At 35.1% G+C, this 18,779-nt stretch overlaps 1 non-coding gene and 1 pseudogene across 1 annotated transcript; one reads left to right on the top strand and one right to left on the bottom strand.

Moving 5' to 3' along the window:
* Positions 1–1,839: 1,839 nt before the first annotated feature.
* On the bottom strand, positions 1,840–1,946 carry LOC121210414 (small nucleolar RNA R71). The gene has a single exon (XR_005905528.1). It is a non-coding gene; the product is annotated as a small nucleolar RNA R71 (small nucleolar RNA).
* An 11,750-nt stretch (positions 1,947–13,696) lies between these two features.
* On the top strand, positions 13,697–17,295 carry LOC107924843 (protein KINESIN LIGHT CHAIN-RELATED 1-like; annotated as a pseudogene).
* The last annotated feature ends 1,484 nt before the right edge of the window (positions 17,296–18,779 follow it).

Raw genomic sequence — 18,779 nt, 5'->3', positions numbered from 1 at the left:
AGAGGAGGATTTGAGAGGACACACGAAGTAGGAGGTAAGGAATTACTCGAAGAAAGCTGATTGATCCATCTCAGAAGCCGAATTCACCTTCAAGACTGGAGATCTCCCTTCAATTCCCTTTAAGAGTTCTTGGGTTTTCTTTATGCTTTGTTATCATTATTCTTTTAAGATGTTTTCTTTCATAAATATGAACTAAAGCCCCTAAAAACCTAATGGGAATGAAACCTAAGATGGATCTTATTATTATTATCTGAATTGTATGATAAATATTTGACTTGTTCTTAATTATGTGTTCTTAATTCTTGTTTTAATATTCCAGGATATTGATTCAAGTTTTGATGTGCTTATTCAGAGGAGCAAGTCTCTGTCTAAGAGTAGAGCTAGCATAATTGAGTGGAGTTGATTGCACGCCTAGAGATAGGGTGACAGGATTTTATCGGATTAGGGTGAAACCTAATAATGGAATCCATAGATCGAGTTAATGCAATATTAGGGAGTTAATTAGAAGGAGATTTCAATTAATCAACCTAGGGTTAGACGTTGTTAGTCTCGAGAGAGATAATAATATAAACTAAGGATTTCTAAAGATCAAGTCAAATAAATAAATCGTCTGATTCAGAGTCAAATAACAAGTGAAGTCTAGGTGGATTTTTCCTTGGGCATTGTCTTAATCAATCAGTTTTCTCAAAAGTTATTTCCCCAATTTACTTTCTGTGCATTCTTAGTTTAGTAAGTAGTTTAGATAAAAAAAAACCCTTTATTTTTAGGTTAGATAATAAAAAGAAAGTTAATACTAGTACTTTTAGTTCCTTTGGGTTCGACATCCCGGTCTTGCCATAAACTATACTACTGTTCGATAAGGTGCGTTTGCCTTTGTTGTGATAATAGTTAGTTTTCAAGAACGGACATTCATAAATTATAAAACTTATCACAATTTGTTCACATCAAGTTTTTAGCGCCGTTGCCGAGGAACTAAGATATTAAGAACACTCGATTTTTATTACTTTAGCCATTTTACTTTTATTGCAATTTAAATTTTTACTTTCTTTTCTAATTTTTTGTTTATTCGCTTCTGGAAGGTTTTTATAGTGTATGGCTAGAAGAAACCCGTTGTGACCATTACTTTTTAATAGTGAGACCGATCACACAGCTCACAGAAACCTAAAAGAAATAAGACGAAGCCTAAGATACACAGAGGAAGAGCAAGAGGACGACATTCACACCACAACCGAGAAGATGGCTAAAAATCAGGAAAATCTGCTACCTCTTACAATTGCTGCTGATCCGGTAAATCAGAATCCTGCTCCACGCACTATGTATGATTATGCTAAACCGAATTTAACAGGAACTGAGTCAAGTATAGTTAGACCTGCTATTGCTGCAAATAATTTTGAACTGAAACTTAGCATAATTCAAATGATACAACAGTTTGTTCAGTTTGATGGTTTGCAGGATGAGGATCCAAACAATCACCTGACGAATTTTTTAGAGTTTTGTAATACTTTTAAAATCAATGGTGTTTCTGATGATGTCATTCGCCTTCGGTTATTCCCTTTTTCATTGAGGAATAGCATAATTCAAATGATACAACAGTTTGTTCAGTTTGATGGTTTGCAGGATGAGGATCCAAACAATCACCTGACGAATTTTTTAGAGTTTTGTAATACTTTTAAAATCAATGGTGTTTCTGATGATGTCATTCGCCTTCGGTTATTCCCTTTTTCATTGAGGAATAACGCTAAACAGTGGTTGAACTCATTACTACGATGGTCAATCACTACTTGGGAACAAATGACCGAAAAGCTTTTACTTAAATATTTTTCGCAGGCTAAAACGGCGAAATTAAGGAATGATATCTCTTCTTTTGTGCAGATGGATCTAGAAACACTCTATGATGCATGGGTGAGATACAAGGACCTTTTGAGAAAGTGCCCTCACCATGGGCTGCCTTTATGGTTACAGGTTCAAACATTTCACAACGGCCTGAATCCTTCGACTAGACAGATGATTGACGCAGCTGCTGATGGGACTGTCAATAATAAGACACCTGAGAAGGCTTATAAATTTATAGAGGAGATGTTACTGAATAATTATCAGTGGCAAGTCATGAGGACAAAGCCAACGAAAGTAGCCGGCGTTTTTATCACCGATTCAATCACCATGCTCTCTAATCAGGTAGAACTTTTGAATAAAAAAATTGATGATTTACTTAGCTCTTCACAGGTTCACCCAGTAATGCAATGCAATACAAATGGAGATGGAACGAGCAATTCAAAATACCTACCTCATGGCCACAACATGAAACATGAGCAACTAAATTTTATGGGTAATAATCTTCGACCTCAAAATAATCCTTATAATAACACTTACAATGCAAGTTGGAGGAATCACCCAAATTTTTCATAGAGAGGCCAAGGAAATCAGAGACCACATCATTCTCTAGGTTTCCAACAACAACTTTACCAGCAAGAGAAAAAGCCGAACCTTGAGGAGAAGATGTCAATTTATTTCCGTAGCAGAAACCCGTTTTTAGAACACTGAAACTGCACTTAAAAATCAGCAAGCGTCGATCTAAGGACTCGAAAATCAAATTGGGCAGCTGGCTAAGATGATTTCAGAAAGACCACCAGGAAGTTTACCTAGTAACACTGAACCAAATCCAAAAGAGCATGTAAAAGCAGTTACACTAAGGAATGGGCAGGTGTTAGTTGAATCCAAAAAGAACCCACCACAAGAAGCTGAAAGAGACAAATGAGAGGAGGAAAAACCCGAAAACAATGATAATCCAATGCCAAAGCAATATAAACCACCAATCCCATATCCAGCAAAGTTGAAGAAAGACCACATGGATGCACAATTCGGTAAATTTCTTGAACTTTTTAAACAACTGCATATTAACTTACCTTTTGTTGAAGCTATATCGCAGATGCCTATATATGCAAAATTTTTAAAGGAGCTTCTAACAAACAAAAAGAAGTTTGAAGACTTATCTACAATGGAACTTAATGAGGAGTGCTCGGCCATACTCCAAAATAAACTGTCAACCAAACTGAAAGACCAAGGAAGTTTTACTATTCCCTATTTAATTGGTAGTTTGAATGTTGATAAGGCATTAGCTGATTTAGGCGCTAGCATTAATTTGATGCCATATAAAATGTTTAAATAACTTGGTCTTGGGGAACCTAAACCCACTAGGATAAGTATTCAATTAGTTGATAGATCTGTTAAATATCCTAGGGGAATTATAGATGTACTTGTAAAAGTAGATAAATTTATATTTCCTGTTGATTTCGTTGTGCTTGACATGGATGAGGATGTTGAAGCGCCTTTAATCTTAGGTCGTCCATTTTTAGCCACTGTTAGGGCTGTTATTGACATAGGTGATGGTAAATTGGTACTTAGAGTATGTGACAAAGAAATTATCTTTAAAATTTATGATGCCATGAGATTTTTTAGGGAACAAGATGACTCATGTTATTTTATTGACTCTATTAATTATGCTACTCAAGATTCTTTTCAGGAAATTATACATAAGGACACGTTGGAACTGTGTCTTGTCCAAGAAGAGTAGGCGGATGATAATTCTGAGATAAGAACTGAACTGAATTCCAATGAACCCTCCCCAAGACCAGCAGAATATGAGGGTATTAAGGCAAACGATAAACTTAAGCAAAAACCCTCTATTGAAGAACCTCCAAAACTGAAACTTAAATAATTGTCGAATCACTTGGAATATGCATTCCTTGGAAATAATTCTACATTACCGGTAATTATTGCGTCTAACTTGCAACCCAAAGAGAAATAAGAATTACTCCAAGTCTTAAGAGAGCATAAAAGGGCCATAGTTTGGAAAATTTCTGACATTAAAGGGATCAGCCCTTCTTTTTGCATCGACAAAATAATAATAGAAAATGAATATAAGCCATGCGTACAAGCCTAAAGACGACTGAACCCCAACATGAAGGAAGTTGTTAAAGCTAAGGTAATTAAACTTCTAGATGCTGAACTTATTTATCCTATTTCTAACAGTCCTTGGGTAAGTCTAGTACAGGTTGTTCCTAAGAAAGGAGGCATGACTGTTGTAGCCAATGAGAAGAATGAATTAATCCCAACAAGGACAGTCACAGGTTGGAGAATTTGCATTGATTATAGGAAGCTAAATGATGCCACGAGAAAAGATCACTTCCCCCTTCCATTCTTTGACCAAATATTGGAAAGATTGTCAGGGCACATGTACTACTACTTTTTAGATGGACTCTCTGGTTATTTTCAAATCTCAATATCTCCTGAAGATGAAGAAAAGACGATATTTACATGTCCATACGGTACGTTTACTTATCGTAGAATGCCTTTTGGATTATGTAATGCTCTGCTACTTTTCAATGCTGCATGATGGCCATTTTTTATGAACCCGTAGAAGACGTCATGAAGGTATTTATGGATGATTTCTCAATTTTCGATAACTCTTTCCATCTTTGCCTTAAAAATTTAAAATGAGTGTTAATAAGATGTGAGGAAACAAACCTTATGCTTAACTAGGAAAAATGTCACTTTATGGTTCAAGAAGGTATTGTGTTAGGACATAAAATTTCTAGTAAAGGGATTGACGTTGATAAATCTAAAATTGAAACCATTGAAAAACTACCTCCCCATAATTCGGTTAAGGCTATTAGAAGCTTTTTAGGACATGCTGGGTTTTAGAGAAGATTTATTAAAGACTTTTTTTTTAAAATAGCTAAGCCTTTGACTAAATTACTAGAAAAAGATGTGCCTTTTAATTTCAATCAGGAATGTTTAGAAGCATTTAATACTTTAAATGATAAACTGACTAAAGCTCCAATTATAATTGCACCTGATTGGAATTCGCCTTTTGAACTAATGTGCGATGCGAGCGATTTTGCAGTAGGTGCAGTTTTGAGACAGCGAAGAGATAAACATTTTCAACCTATCTATTACGCTAGCAAAACTTTAACAGCCGCACAAGAAAACTACACCACCACGGAGAAAGAGCTGCTAGCTGTGGTTTTTTCATTCGATAAATTTAGGTCATATCTAATATTGTCTAAAGTTGTCGTTTATACTGACCATTCTGCTCTTCGCTACCTTTTGACTAAAACTTATACAAAACCTTGACTCATTCGATAGATTTTATTATTGTAGGAATTTGGCTTGGAGATTAAGGATAAGAAAAGACCTGAAAATCTCGCGGTTGACCATCTCTCTAGGCTTTAAAATTCAAGTACCAAAAAGCTAGATGACGTTGAAATAAATGATTCATTTCTTGAAGAATAATTTTTTGCCATATCTGATTCTGAGGTACCTTGGTTTACAGACATTGCAAATTTTTTAGCCGCTAATTTATCCCAAAAGGTTGACACATCAGCAAAAGAAGCGATTCTTTACTGATGTGAAAAACTACTTTGGGGAAGACCCGTTTCTTTTCTGTATATGTGCAGATCAAGTCATTAGGAGATGCGTTACGAGGACAGAAGTATTAAAGATCTTAGAACATTGCCACTCAGGACCGACTAGAGGATATTATAATGGAAATAAGACTGCACATAAAATCCTCAAATACTGCACATAAAATCCTCAAATCAGGTTTTTATTGGCCCACACTATTCAAAAATGCCAACAGGTATGTTACTTCTTGTGACAAATGCCAACGGATAAGTACTATCTCCAAACGTGATGAAATGCCTCAGACATATATGCTCTCATGTGAAATATTTGACGTTTGGGGTATCGACTTCATGGGTCCATTCTCTAGTTCATTTGGGAATAAATACATCTTAGTAGTTGATTATATGTCCAAATGGGTTGAAGCCTAAGCTTTACCTACTAATAATGCTAGAGTAGTAGTACGATTTCTTAAGAAACTTTTCTCTCGATTTAGAACGTCTAGAGCAATTATTAGTGATAGAGGTACTCATTTTTGTAATGCCCAATTTGACAAGACCCTTAAGAAAAACGGTGTTCACCACAGAATAGTTGATAAATCATAATATATACATATTTTTACCCCATGCTTAACACATTTTATGAATAATTTTCCCTTAGAATTGGTGAATTTAATGCTCCTAATGCTTTAATTTCATGTTTTATACTTAGGAGAGCATAGGAGAGCGAAAGGAACGAGAAACGGGCCAAAAACGGAAAAAATGGGCCAACGTACGAAATCAACACGGCCTGGACTTCCTCACAAGGGCAGACCACACGACCGTGTCAATTTGGCAGATTCAAAGTACGATTCATACGGGTGTGTCACACGGGCGTGCCCCTGCCGAGCCCAAGTTGAGTCCAATTTGAAAAAGACTAATTTTAAGGTTTTTTGACATTCTAAAGCCTATAAATACGCCTTAAAGGAAGAGAAAAGGGGACACACAGAGAGGAAAGAAGGAATTACTCGAAGGAAGCCAATTGATCCATCTTAGAAGCTGGAATCACCATCAAGACTGAAGATCTCCCCTCAATTTCCCTTTAGGAGTTTTGGGTTTTCTTTATGTTTTGTATTCTTTATTCTGAGATGTTTTCCTTTTTAATTATGAACTAAATCCCCTAAATACCTAAGGGGAATGAAACCTAAGACGAATCTTATTATTATTTTCTGAATTGTATGATAAATATTTAACTTATTCTTAATTATGTGTTCTTAATTCTTGTTTTGATATCCGAGGATACTGATTCAAGATAAGCTCTTATTTAGAGGAGGAATAGACCTGTCTACGAGTACATTTGTCATAATTAAGCAGAGTTGTTTGCGTGCCTAGACATAGGGTGACAAGAATTTACCGGATTAGGGTGAAACCTAATAAGGGGATCCATAAATCGAGTTAATGCAATCCTAAGGTGTTAATTAGAGAAAAGTCTCAATTATTCAATCTAAGGATTAGACGTTATTAGTCTTGAATAGAGATAATAACATAACTTAGGGATCTCTACGGAATAAGTTAAATGAATAAATCGTCCAATTCGGAGCCAGAATAACAAGTACAGTCTAAGTGGATTTTTCCTTAGGTATTGTCTTAATTCAATTGTTTTCCAAAAGTAATCCCCCAATTCCATTCTCTGTGAATTCTTAGATTAGTTAATTAGTTAGTTAAAACAAAACCCCCTTATTCTTAGGCTAGATAATAAAAAGACAGTCATTAACTAGTACTTTTAGTTCCTTTGGGTTCGACAATCCGGTCTTGCTAAAACTATACTACTGTTCGATAGGTACACTTACCTGCATCGCAATAATAGTTAGTTTCAAGAATGATTAATTATAAATATTTAAAACTTATCACACAAAACCACGCGATCAATAGTCACCCCTTACCACCCTCTAACTAGTGGCCAAGTCGAAGTAGTAAATCGAGAGCTTAAAATTATCTTAGAAAAGACAGTAGAGTTAAACAGGAAGGATTGGGCGATGAAAGTAGATGATGCTTTATGGGCTTATAGAACCGCTTTTAAGACCCCCATAGGAACATCACCTTACAGACTTGTTTATGGAAAAAGTTGTCATCTACCATTTGAGTTAGAACACAAGGTATTCTGGGCTATAAAATTTCTAAACTTCGATCCCAAACATACAAGTGAAAAGAGGTTGATGCAATTGAACAAGTTAGATGAGTGGTGAACCAATGCATATGAGAATTTACGCCTATACAAGGAAGCAACGAAACACCGCCATGACGCTCGTTTAAAACAACGCAAGCAATTTGAAGTGGGAGATCTTGTCTTGTTATATAACTCGAGGCTCAAATTATTCCCGAAGAAGCTTGAATCATGGCGGTCAGGTCCTTTCGTAGTCCAAAATGTCTTTCCATATGGCATAATAGAGGTAAGCCATCCATCACAAAGGCACCTTCAAGGTAAATAGACATAGCCTAAAATTTTATAACGATGAGAATTTCAAAGATGATAGAGAGGAGCTACGGTTCCACGAACCCCCCTAAATATACCCACAAGGCAGAGTCGAACTTAGACTCTAAATAAGCACTTCTTGGGAGGCAACCCAAGCACTAACCTCACTAAATAGGGTTTAATTTTTCTTTAACTATTCATAGTCTAACTGCAGGAAATGTTGACATTTGATAATGGCAAACACGGCCTAACCCACGGGCGTGCTCATACTACCGGAAGAGACACGGACGTGTGATATAGTCGTGTGAAAGTAGAGTAAATTTTTTCCCAAAATACGAGATTCGATACATTGCGACGGCTGTTCGACATAGCCGTGGGAAATCCTGCCAAATTAACACGGGCGTACAACACGCCCGTGTCTATAAACCATGCTCAAAACTGAAAAATCAACACGGACGTGGGCACATAAACACGGGCGTGGGAGAAGCGAATTAATTAACACGGGCAGCCGGCACGCCCGTGCCCACATCCCATGGATAAAACTGAGAAATTAACACAGGCATGCAACATGCCCGTGCCCACCACCCGTGGTTGAAATTGTCAAAATGACACGACCATGTGCACCAATACGCCCTGAGGAACACATGCGTGCGTGTTTTACTATTATTTTTATTTTTATTTATCTTTGTTTCTATTTTTATTCCATTGTCCCTTATTTACTTTTGAAGACCTTCGTCTTATATTCTACCTCCCTTTATAGTTATCATCGAATTATTCCCTTAATTCTCCTTCACAGTGGTGTCTTCTCATTTATCCCTCAGAATCATGCCTCCCTTTCAGCTTTTTATTCAATTCTCGCTCTCGCTAATCCAAGGACATCGTCCACAATTTTAGGGCAGTTTCACTTCCCTCCCTCTCTTTTAATATTATCTTTATATTACTATTATACATCTTTGTACATTGATGACAATATACATTTTAAGTGTGGGGGGCATTTATATCATTATCAGAAAAATCCCTGAATTGTCTTATTCTCATGTGATCTTCTCATATCATTATTAGAATGAATTTTGATTAATTTATGGTTTTTATTGATATGTCTTGAATTAAAACATAGGCATTCATGTATTGGTTGTTTAAACTTTAAGGAATTAGAGAATCAAGCATGATAAGTTGATTTTTGAGATTTAAAAATTTTTAGGTTGTTTCCCCAAGTTTAGGTATTATCTTGAGTTAAAATTCACCCGTTTAAACATCAAAAAACCATAATTTTTGTGAGATCTTGAGCTTTTAGAGCATCTATTATTTCTTTCATGCTCACTTTTATTGTTGCTTTGAGTGCGTCAATATTGAACTGTTATTCTAGAACTTACTTGATTATGCATGTCAAGACCACACCTTTGATTTGATATGTCAATATGATAAAGGCATTTAGGTTTAACCCACTCACTTCATAAAAACCTACCTTCACAATTAACCCTTAGTGAACCCCCTTGAGCCTAACAAGCCATTAATTGATTTATCCTCAACATTAACCCATAACCCATTATTGTTAAAATCCCCTAAGTTAATTTGATCCCTATTTTTGTCGAGATTTAATTTGAGTAAATTACTTAACTATGTTTTATTTTTTATAGCTAGCCTATGTTACTTGACTTGCTTAAAAAATACATATTAGTAGTAATTCTTTGTTTTTGAGCTTAAAAGTTCAAATCCATATTCTGAGAAAAAGCTCACTTGTATTCAATTGATGATTAGTTATTTTTCTAGTTAGATAATTTTTCAATTCAATCTCGATTCTAACATTTTCTTTCAACTTGTGACCACACCCCCTAACCAAAGCCACGTTACAACCCTCTAAAAACCTTTTGATTGATGTTTCATCTTAATATATAGTGATGGAGATTTGATTTTCATGCAAGCCTATGGTAATAACTTTTCATATTGACTATTGAGTGCCTAACTTGTTGTCCTTAAACACCTCGAGTGATTTGAGTGAATCTTTAGTAAGGATGTTAAAACTCTGTGATATTTTGAATCAAAGGTAATCACTTAGATGAGGGGAGACACCTATGTTTTCGTGATAAAATGCTCAACTTAGAATGTTTGAAACTTTGATATTTTTCTAGTTGAATTCTCAATGTATGATTACTTATGGATTATTTTGAGACATTATTGATAGGAATTATAAGTTAAGAAAAATGAATTCTTAATTATGAGTTGAGAATTTTGCTTGAGGACAAGCAAATGCTTAAGTGTGGGGGTATTTGATAAACCGTAATTTATACATATTTTTATCCCATGCTTAGTACATTTATGGATGATTTCTCCTTAGATTTGGTGAATTCGAAGCTCCTAATCCTTTAATTTCATGTCTTATACTTAGGTGAGCATAGGAGAGTAAAAAGAGTGAGAAACGGGCCGAAAACAGAGAAAATAGACCAACATGTGAAATCAACACGGCCTGGACTTTCGTACACGAACAAACCACACACCCGTGTCCTTTTAGCAGAATCGAGCACAACTTACACAAGTAGGCCATACGTCCGTGTTAGTTTGACAACCTTGAACACAAATTGAAGAAATCGAACACGGGCGTGTCACACGAGCGTGTCCCTGTCGAGCCCAAGTTTAGTCCTATTCGGAAAAGGTCACTCTTGAGGGCTTTTAGGCATTCTAAAGCCTATTTAAACACACTAGAGGATGATTAGAGAGGATAGGCAAGGAATTACTCGAAGAAAGCCAATTGATCCATCTCAGAAGCCGGATTCACCTTCAAGACTAAAGATCTCCCTTCAATTCCCTTCAAGAGTTCTTGGGTTTTCTTTATGTTTTGTTATCATTATTCTTTTGAGATGTTTTCTTTCATAAATATGAACTAAACCTCCTAAATACCTAAGGGGAATGAAACCTAAGACGGATCTTGTTATTATTATCTGAATTGTATGCTAATATTTGACTTGTTCTTAATTATGTGTTCTTAATTCTTATTTTAATATTCCAGGATATTGATTCAAGTTTTGATGTGCTTATTCAGAGGAGCAAAAGTCCTTGTCTAAGAGTAGATCTAGCAAAATTGAGCAAATTTGATTGCACGCCTAGAGATAGGGTGACAAGATTTTACCGGATTAGGGTGAAACCTAATAAGAGAATCCATAGATCGAGTTAATGCAACACTAGGGAGTTAATTAAGAAGAGATTTCAATTAATCAACCTAGGGTTAGACGTTATTAGTCTCGAGAGAGGTAATAATATAAATTAGGGATTTCTACAGATTAAGTCAAATGAATAAATCGTCTGATTCAGAGTCAAATAACAAGTGAAGTCTAGGTGAATTTTTCTTTGGGTATTGTCTTAATCAATCAATTTTCTCAAAAGTTATTTCCCTAATTTACTTTCTGTGCATTCTTAGTTTAGTAATTAGTTTAGATAAAACAAACCCCTTTATTTTTAGGCTAGATAATAAAGTTAAAGTTAATACTAGTACTTTTAGTTCCTTTGGGTTCGACATCCCGGTCTTGCCATAAACTATACTACTGTTCGATAATGTGCGCTTGCCTTTGTCGTGATAATAGTTAGTTTTCAAGAACGGACATTCATAAATTATAAAATTTATCACGATTTGTTCACATCAACTTGTTGTGCTTTATGGTTCATTTTGAGCTCACGGAACCAGTATGTTCATGAAAGAAAATCCATTTCAGATAGGGATTTGTCACAAAAAATCAAAATATATATAGCAGAACTCGAAGGGGTGCGAGGAAAAAAGATTACCTTTAATACCGAAAGAGTTTACCATCAAATAGGGGCGACAACGAGGGCTATGATACAGTTTGATACAGCTTTTGACAAAAGATGTTTTAGATCGACTTTAGGTTTTGTGGTTCGGGACCAGATGGGTGAGTTTAAAGCCTCAAAGACGATTCTCCATTATAATATCTCATCCCTGTTTCCAGCAGAAGCTCATGCAGGGTTAAAAGCCATCAAGTTAGTATTATTAATGGGTTTAACTTCAGCAATAATAATGGGAGATTCAAAAATAATCATCAAAAAATGTCAATCGATAGAAGTGGACAAATCAGTACTTGGAACAAGTATTAGAGATATTCGGAGTAAAAGAACTAGGATTCAAGAGGTTACTTTCCAGTTTATCCATAGATCAAAGAATACTCACCCATAAACCAGCAAAAGAAGCACTGAAAGAAGGGAAGAATTGTACCTGGTGGGGGAAGAGCTAAACCACAGAGATCTGGCTCTATAAGGAAGATAGAGAAGAAATCTAGACTGAAACCATTTGTAGTGAAGAAATGGAGTAGTCAAAGATAGCAGGCAAATGAAAAATCTTTTTTGGAAGGGCTATCTGCTGAGCAGACGAAGTTGGTGATATGAAAAAACGATAGAATTAATGGTGGCTAGGCTGTTTGATTTGACTGGGAAAAATCAATAGGTTTTCTTTTTTTAATTATTTCTTTTCTTGCACTTAATATTATGTTTCTTCTTTTTGTTTGTTTATTTTAGTAATGGGTGTATCACAAAAAACGAATTGTTTGCCCATTTCCGTTTATTTAAGTGGACCTGAACCCAATATTTTTGGGTATTAGTTTTTATGGTTTTATTAATAAAAGCTCAGTCAATTTATTCAAAAAAAATATTGTTTAACTTGTTAATTTTCCCTTTTAATTAACTTTTTTTTAAGTTATTGAGGTGTTATGAATAGAAATAATTATAATGAATTAAAATAATTATCATATAACAAGAGGAAGTAATGATCAGAGTTTTTGGTGGCCGTTGAGCATCGAACTTGATGTTTAAAATGAAAGTTTAATTTTTTATCTTGATTATTGGATCAATTTAGAAGTAATAAACAAATAAATTTAGTAATATGAATTATTACATTTATTTAGAATTTCATTTGTTTCAATAAATAATATGCTCAAACTTTAGTTTCGATACAGATTGAGATTATTTTAACAGTTAATGACGAAAATAATTCAAGAAGGGTCTCATGCTTAAAGCATGGCATGGTCCTCACAAGGCTTTAAATTCCACAAAAAATATTCAATATCAAAAGAAATTTATGTTAAAATTTGTGCTTTAAGCTATAATTAAAGAAGTGATATTGAAGAAGAAAACAAGAGTTAAAAAAATATTACATGTTGCATGACGCATATTATTCATATATTGATTATTTTTACTACTTTAACATTGTTAATATATTAAAATAATCTGTATAACATTTGGTATGTTTAGATATATAAATAGACAAAAAAAATTTAAGTATTGAATTAAGAAAAATGTTCAGCATTTAAATATAAAATTTGGGGAAAAAAATTAAAGATTCAAATATCAAAGATTATCTTAAACTTATTAAAAATTAAAAGTAAACTAAAATACAGCAATTTAAAAAAAATATAGACTAATATTCTTTTTGGACGTAAAGAAATAGACCAATGTTATTTCATTTAACTCAGGAGTTAAAAATTTCCTTAAAATATTGCAAGACACTAAAATAATTATAAATTATAAATTTAATTCATATAATTCATTAATCTTACTTATAAAGGCAAAAAGATTGAACTACTTAAAAATGAAAATAGATTAAAATATAGCTTTATATATATATATATTTTTTTTACATTTGAAATTTTTTTTTACATTTGAAATTTTACCATTGTTTTCATTTTCAAAAATTTAGTAACTTGTGAAATTTTTTTCACTTTTCCCACATTTATTTTAGCTTTATAAAAATAAGTTACAATATTACTTTTGCCAATTTACTGTTACAATAACTTAAATTTTACCGCGAAGGGCTGGACGAAAATAAATGGCGAATACATATTGTCGTGCAACAACCGGACGGCACCTTCCTACACTCACCCAAAACATTACAAAAAAGCGACAAAGCAAAGAAGCGGACAACGGTAGCTAGCTAATAAAAGCAAAACCTCCCTTCTCTCGCAAGTTGTGAGTAAAAATTTTACGTTTTACCAAAAAAAAAAAACGATTGAACTCTTTCTCATTGATAATTAAACCCACCCCCTGAATCTGTAATTCTCTCATCCGATGGATTTCATCTCTCTTTTCGTTCCTTTTTTCTTTCTCAAACTCTTTATTAAATTGAAGTATCCAAATTCTTTGATCATGAGACGTTTCCTCCAAGCAACCCTCCACCACCATCGCCATCTTTTTTATCCCCATTGATCATTCTTTGGCCTTCTTTAGATTCTATGTTCTGTACTTTTTTATGAGCCAACGATTTTCCAGTTGCGAAGAAAAATTTTCTTTCCCAATGCCGGGTCAAGTTTCCGTTAAACCTCCACCAAATGCGGGTTCACGTAGCCGGAACTGAAAATGGAAGCGGCTCCAAGCGATCCCCATCTCCATCACCTTCGGTTTCACGACCAAAGCCAACGAAAAGGACCCCAGATAAAACCCACATTGATGAATCCTCCCTCGACAATCCGGATCTGGTCCGTTTCTCCTCAAGCTCGCCCGAGACTCCATTGCTTCCGCTGATAACCCGAATAAGGCTTTGATTACGCCATCCGAGCCACGAAATCGTTCGAGAGGTGTTCGGGTCAGGGTTTGGAGCTGGCTATGAGCTTGCACGTTCTGGCGGCGATTTATAGTAGCTTGGGGAGGTTTGAGGAAGCAGTTCCGGTTTTGGAGCGATCCAGCGAGGTGCCGCTTCTCGGAAATGAGTCGGATCATGCTCTGGCGAAGTTTTCTGGCTGTATGCAGTTAGGGGATACGTATTCCATGATGGGTCAATTGGACCGGTCTATTAACTCTTATGAGTCCGGCTTAAGGATCCAGATTGAAGCTCTCGGGGATTCGGATTCTAGGACATGTAGGTAAGGTAACTAACCTTCCATTATTTACTGATTTTACAATTTAGTTGGCGAGTTGGGTGCATGTTCTCTTTTGAGGTTGGAAATGCTAAGAATCCAAGCGCCATGTTTGAAACCTTCTTAATACGCTCACTGCAGCTAGCAGACTGGCTTCTGCTTTCTTAATTCTTTGAACCTTTTGATGTATGGTGTTGTGTTGTGGTTAGTTAATTATTGTCATTAGTTTTGCTGAAATTCTTGTTAATTGGTTAAGTTGCTACTTTTTGTTGCTGACTTAGTTCGAGGTGTCACTTAAGCCTTAAGACGCTTTGCTCTTCATGATAGAAACTAGGAATAAAACTGCTTACTGGTGATCTATAAGGCCATTGCTGCAACAGAGAAATAAAAATTGGTGCTTGATGACGATTATAATTAACTAGTGTTTTAAAGATTTGCTTGCAGGCAGGACATAGTTTCTTGTGAACCAGATTATAGGTTCCACCTGACTGCTAGAGCCTTACCACATAGTATTTCTAAAAGATATTCCAAATATAACTGGTTCCTGGTCTGCCTTTGTTGTTAACAAACTGGGTGCAGAGGGTTATCTTTTAATGTTGTCTTCTGCACACTGCATATTGGTTAATAGCTTAATGCTAATTCACTTGGTGAAAACAATAAAGCCATACACAGAGCAACTAAGCAACCCGGGGGAAATATATATACTAGATTGAGCAATTTGCTTTCTCGAAACTGTTACATTAATCAGCATAAGTGCATTCTCAACTGAGTGAAACTGTCAGGTATTTAGCTGAGGCCCATGTTCAAGTGGTGCAATTTGACGAGGCAGAAAGTCCTGCTAGAAGGCCCTCGAAATCCACAAAGAGCACAGTGCACCAGGACCCCTTGAAGAAGCAGCTGATCACCAGCTTATGGCTCTTGTGTGTGAAGCAAAAGGAGACTATGGATCTGCCCTTCAGCACCTTGTCCGTGCTAGCATGTCAATGATTGCTAATGATTAAGAAAATGAGGTGGCTAATATTGATGTTAGCATCGGCAACATTTATTTGTCCCTTTGCAGATTTGATGAGGCAATCCTTGCCTATCAGAAGGCACTTAACAGTGTTTAAGTCCACAAAAGGTGAAAGTCACCCTTCTTTGGCATCGGTCTTCATTCGTCTTGCTGATCTCTACAACAAGACAGGCAAGCTAAGGGAATCCAAATTCTATTCCGAGAATGCCTTTAGGATATATTCTAAACAGGTTCCTGGTACTACACCAGAGGAGATTGCCGGTGGATTGACTGAAGTATCAGCCATTTATGAAGCTTTGAATTAGCCTGTAGAGGCTCTGAAGCTCCTTGAGATGGCGATGAAGTTACTGGAGGACACCCATGGCAACATAAGCATCATTGCCAGAATTGAAGCACAGATGGGTGGGATGTTTTACCTGGTTGGGAGGTATGGGGAAGTTTGAACTCTTTCGAGAGTGCTATGGCAAATCTCCATGCTAGTGGGGAGAGTAAATCTGCTTTTTTTTGGAATTGTATTGAACCAGATGAGACTAGCAAATGTGCAATGTGCAACTGTACAGAATAGATGAGGCCGTTGGGTGATTTGAAGAGGCAAGAAAGATATTGGAACTAGAATGTGGCTCATGTCACTTAGAGACTCTTGGAGTTTATAGCAACCTTGCTGCAACCTATGATGACATGGGAAGGTTAGCATTGTTCTACACTCGTTCATGTTAAAATGACCATGTTATCCCTGTATTTTGTTTAACTGCTCTGGTTACTTGTTTTAACCATTCGTTGCATGGGCAGATTGGCTAAGAAAAGCATTTTCATTTTTATTCACAATAACCATCTCATATTAGATAACATCATATCTAAATCTACCAGCCAGGGTACCTTACTGTCTTGTCAAAATTACTTTTAGATGCGCATCAGTTATCTTTGTTGAAAGCATGATGATGAGGCTGATCCCCTATTTATGACAATACTGGCTTATGGTTCTTAAGGATGATTTTACTAGTCTTATTAAAACCATTTACAAATTGCTCATTTGCAAGACACAGCAAAAAAGGGTTCCGGGATTACATCTTGAACTCTTTATGCATAATTGAACACTTGAACTGCATCTTTAAGTTTTCTGGAATTTGTCATTGCCGAAGTTATCTATGCTATTGAGATATTGAAGTACATCCTTAAGATTAGAGAAGAAAAGTCTGGAATGGAAAATCCCAATGTTGATGATGAAAAGATAAGGCTCGCTGCGATACGGAACAGAAAAAGAAAATCACTTGAGAATCTTCTTAACGCCAACTCCTATAGAACCAAGATGAAGAGTACAAATAAGTGGTCCATTTTTTATATTAGATCTTGACTGAATCATGACACTTGGTATCTACGCTTCTTTTATATATTTAACGTAGAAAATAAGCTAAATATCAAGGATCTATAACTTTGTGGGAGCCTTCATGCTCCTCGATACATATAGTCCTTAAGTTTTTCTCTTTTTTCTTAAAGCTAATTTTATTGTTGATTTGGACTGGATAGGAAATGAATGAGTAGTAGTTTTCCACCAATGAAAATGCTTAGAAGCTTATCAAATTTTAATTGTATCTTTCATCCAAGTGTTAGTGCCATTGGATGAGATTTTTTTTTTAGACAATTATCAGTTGTCTAATCTTATGACATTGAAATAACAAATATGAACATGTAAGCTAGTCATTTAGGGTCAAAATAGCATATCAATCCTAATCTGATAAAAACTACTGTCGTACATAGTACTTAAAAGAAAATATAATTTCGTGCACGCAAGTGTTAAAGGTTTGGAGATCATTAGATACACGCATACCTTATCCCACGTCCGCCATTTCCAAAGAAGCTGTTTCTAGGAAAGCCCCGAGTCCGAGACCAGACAAATGTAGGGAAGAGTCGCAACTCTCCACTCGATCTGCATTGGATTTGCCTGTGAAGTCGTGGGCTCAAAAAGGAATTGATGTTGATACTTGCGGAAGCAGCCAATGAAATTGGTTTTAGGTAGAAGATTTTCCACGCGAGAGCCCTCTAACCTTAACAGCCAATGGGTATTTAAATTTTAAAGAATGTATTATAGTAGTGGCAGGCCTCTAGCCTCTGGATAGCTCGGGAGGAAAACAGTGCAGGTTAAGATTAAGATGCCAGTGGTTGGCCAACCGGTCAAATAAACAAGGCAGGTAACGCCAAAGTGTTGGTGACCCGTACTTGGACTCCATGCATAAAATGCCAAAACTCACCAACAGATCGAAAGCTTCTTAACTTCTTAACGAAGCTACTCTGGCAATCTGATTGTACCTTAAAGCACTATATATATGTATATGTCAGCAAAAGAAAAAAAACACGTGGGCGTTCAATATAATAATTCTATATAGAATCAAATTCTGCATTAACAATGATGACACTTGTCATTATATGAAAAACAACACGTTTTTGGTTGATCAAGTATCATTTTAGTCCAAATTATCCTTCTCTTTTTCCTTGAAAGTCAACAGTATGCAAGTGGCTACAAAAGCCTTTCATATTTTCTCAAATCCTATAACGAAAAACAATAGTGAGAGTTTGGTGCTAAAATTAATTTTGATAATAGTTATCAAATTTTAATATTATTTAATATATTATTTTAATTTATTTATTTGGGTGAAATGTAAAATTTTATTGTTTGATATTTTATTTGATGAAATGTAAGATTATTTAAAAATTTGTTTTACTAAACCTTCCTCACGTTTTTTTCTTTTTTATTCTTTACTATACAAATATCGAAGTTTATAATATTTTATTTTAATAATAAATAAATGCATTTCTCTAATAAATTAATTTATATCTCCTTTCTTAAATAAATAAATTGAAATTGTGGAAAATCAATAAACAATAAAGGCTTCTCTTTTGATGAAAGTGAAAAAAAATGTAATTTTATTTTACTAAAATATGTTATTTGTTATGATTTTAGGGGTAAATATGATTAAAATTATTATTTTTAAATGGTAAATATGTTATAAATGTAACATTTCAACCGACAAAATGTATTTGTCCACAACTAATAATAATAATATATATATATA

This window comes from Gossypium hirsutum, chromosome A11 (genome assembly GCF_007990345.1).
Source record: "Gossypium hirsutum isolate 1008001.06 chromosome A11, Gossypium_hirsutum_v2.1, whole genome shotgun sequence".
NCBI lineage: Eukaryota > Viridiplantae > Streptophyta > Magnoliopsida > Malvales > Malvaceae > Gossypium > Gossypium hirsutum.
This window is presented reverse-complemented; position numbering and strand designations above follow the sequence as displayed.